This window comes from Capra hircus, chromosome 6 (genome assembly GCF_001704415.2).
Source record: "Capra hircus breed San Clemente chromosome 6, ASM170441v1, whole genome shotgun sequence".
Lineage (NCBI taxonomy): Eukaryota > Metazoa > Chordata > Mammalia > Artiodactyla > Bovidae > Capra > Capra hircus.
Window position 1 is genome coordinate 4,304,755 of NC_030813.1, and position 3,514 is coordinate 4,308,268.

Below are 3,514 nucleotides of genomic sequence, written 5' to 3' on the forward strand. Positions count from 1 at the left end.
TATATCAATTAATGTATATAAGGGACAAGGGGTATGGAGACTTAACAGCAAATATTGGCTCAACAATGAAACCCTCCACCGGTATATTTCTAACAATCCACTAATACTACACTAATCATTTCTAACTTCTCAAAAGACTCTGTATTTAGAAAGTTTAGAGTGTCTCATACCTCACATGGTTGGAAGGCTGTGAACAATCACATGTGTGGTTGTAACAGTCTGGATAAACTTGTTAGGCAGGCTAGAGAGCCATCAGAGGAGTTTTGGGACTGAAACACCCTTGTTATACCCAGGAGACTTATTAACTGGAGCTCTAAGTTAACTCTTTTCAGAGAAAGGTGGTGGGGGATAGCCCCCTGTTAATGTCAGAAGAGTTGGTGAAAGCATAATGCAATAAGGTGGACAGACTCTATTTTTGGGGTGGATGCTCGAGAAGGTCCAGGGGTGGTCCCTCGAGGCCTGATCTCACCTTTGCCTGTCAGGCTTCATCCTCATGACTTTTGCCATGGGCGGGACTCCCCATGCTGGCTCCTGGCATCTCCCCCTTTTTTATTTCTTAAAACAGCCAGATGTAGTTCAGTCGCGAGCTTCTGAATGCTCTGCCAAAGGATCCTGACAATACAAGGAAGAATGATTATAAGAAGCAAAATTGGAGCACCCACAGCAGCATAGCTAAAGATAGTAGACAGAATGTTCTTTCCAGAAATGAAGTTAGAGAAGGTGTGAAAAAAGTCATTGGCTGCTCCTGCAACAGTAAAATCAAATCGGGAGTGTTCCATGGTTGTTATTTGATTATGAAGTTTCCCTAAATCCAGACCAATGTCGGAGCTGTTCCAAACACCTGAAATATGATTTTTAATATTCTCCCATTCATAATCTGTCTCGTTCACTTTCACCAGTAGTCGGTGTGACAGGACAAAGTCATCTTTACATTTAAGTCCTGTAATTCAGTCCCAATATGCATTATTGCTTCTTCTAAGGCGTCTACCCTCATCTCTAGCTTCCTATCTATAGCTTCCTGTGTTGCCAGTGCTAAGGAAACATTTTTGGTCATAGTATCAACATATTGAGCAGCATGTACTTGTTGAGTCAATGATATTGCTTCCACAGTAACAGAGGTAATTGCGGCTATTAAAGCTGATATTCCCAAAATAAGTAAGCCCACAAACCGTCATGTTTGCATTAAATCTTGTAGTTGTTGTAACACAGCAAGACCATAATTATCATACCAATGAGTGGTTACAGTTACAGGCACCATAATATAGGGTGGACTTTTTAGCACCACAAAAGAACAAACATTATATTGAGGAGTTAAACAAGATGAAAGCATACATTGTTCACAAGACACTGCATTAGGCCCACCTGAATAATTCATTTGTATATTAAGTCTTTCTGAGTCATTAGTGAAAAGAAAAGCATAAGGAGAGGGTAGACAAGCTAAAATAGAGTAAATAGAATTATTTTTTCCTCCTCCTGGTATTCTGTAATCAGTTCTCAAATTATAAGTACAAAATTTCCTCATCAGATACCCTGAGCAATCATCTATAGTGTTCCATATGACATCTGAGGGAGCAACCGAGGAGATCCTGAGGCACCAGCACGCAGACTTGCTGGAGTTTGCGCTGCAGCAGCTCTGTCAGTCCTGCCGGGATCTCGATGTTTATCTTGCCTCTCCTGATGATGGGTGCCCAGGCACCACCCTTGCCCCCTTGCTAAACCAGCCTTGGGCCCAGCGGTGGCCAAGTGAGTGCAGACGGACGCTGGCGGGGCCACCAGCTGCGAGTGCGGCACACTGGGCCCCAGCAGCCAGGCTGGCCCCGCCCACTGCTCCTGGTGCGTGGCTGTTCTGTGCAGTGGCAGCGGTGGCAGCAGGGGAAGAGGAATGCCCTTCCTCTTTTGTGATTGAAGCAATGGGGGAACTGGATGTCTTGGGGACTGTGACATGGCGAATCAGTCTGTCCGGGATCCAAATTAGTGAATCTGAGTCCTGTGGAAAAATATAAGCTCATCCTCGATCACTAGTTAAAAATGGGTCAGGACCCCTCCATTGTCCAGAGAGGAGGTCCTTCCATTTTATTAACAGCTTTGTATTTTGTTGTTCCAGACACCAATGACGAAGCATTGCAGTGGTTCCGGACAAATCAGCATTTAAGTTATTTATTACAAAGGGTGCATGTTGTAAAATCTGATGGGGGGAACTATACTTAAATTCCCCTTCCTGTAATTTTTGAATCTGTATTTTTAATGTTTGATGTGCTCTTTCCATGATGGCTTGCCCTTGTGGATTATAAGGGATGCCTGTATTATGTTTTATTTGAAACATTGTACAAAATTCTTGAAAAGACTTAGAAGTGTAAGCAAGAGCATTATCAGTTTTTAAAGCTTTTGGCAGGCCCAAATATGAAACACAAGTAAAGAGATGTTGTATTATATCCTTATAATAAGCTTTTTTTTTTGAGCAAATCTAATTTTATTTTATTTTAGTATCTCAGAATATTATTCCACTAAATGATACTGCAAGTTACTTGTTTCTTTCTTTCTATTTTTTTTCCTTACATGATAGTATACACGTTTCAATGCCATTCTCCCAAATCATCCCACCCTCTCCCTCTCCCTCAGGGTCCAAAAGTCCACTCTACACATCTGTGTCTCTTTTGCTGTCTTGCATACAGGGTCATCATTGCCATTAGCTGACCCATCAGTAAAAGCTATCTGAGCACCTGGAACGGGGAATTGTTTGAACCTAACAGGGAAGATAACTGGGTGTCTAGATATAAAATTTAACAAAACATGTGAAGGTAAATGATGCAGAATTTGACCAAAATAGTTTCCTATAGCAATTTGCCAATTTTCATCAAACATTAAAAGAGCACCAAGCTGTTCCTTGTTATATGGAATTACAATTTCTGATGGCTCTTTGCCAAACAATTCAATGCTCCGATTTCTTCCTTTTAATATCAATGTAGCTATCAAGCCTGGATAAGAAGCCACTACTTTTTTAGCTTGGGCGGGAAGATGGATCCCCTCTAGGGGGCCGCTTTGCCATAAAACTCCCATAGGTGCAGTTGGGGTAGCTAAACAAAGAAATTGCCAGTTCGCTGCTAAATCAATTCTTTTTACATAGCTATCAGATAAAGCCTTTTCTACTTTGCCTAGGGCCTCCCGAGCCTCAGCAGTCAATTGTCTTTTTGATGTTGGATCCGGATCACTGCATAAAATGTTAAAAAGAGGCTTTAATTCGGCAGTGGTTAATTTTAAATAGGGCCTTATCCAATTAATATCACCTAAAAGTTTTTGATAATCATTCAAAGTGACAAGATTGTCCTTTCTTAATTGTAGCGGGGCATGAGTCACTGTTTATGAATTTATAACCCTTCCTAAGTAGGTTATGGGCGGATTGATTTGAATTTTCTCTGGGGCAGTTTTTAGGCCTCTAGCTGACAATGCCTGGGCTAAATTTTGGAGGACAGTGTGCAAATGAGCTCTGTCTGAATGAGCTACTAAAATATCATCC

General features: G+C 41.4%; 1 pseudogene; it reads right to left on the reverse strand.

Annotated features, from left to right (window-relative positions):
* Window positions 525-1,522, reverse strand: LOC106502167 (annotated as a pseudogene).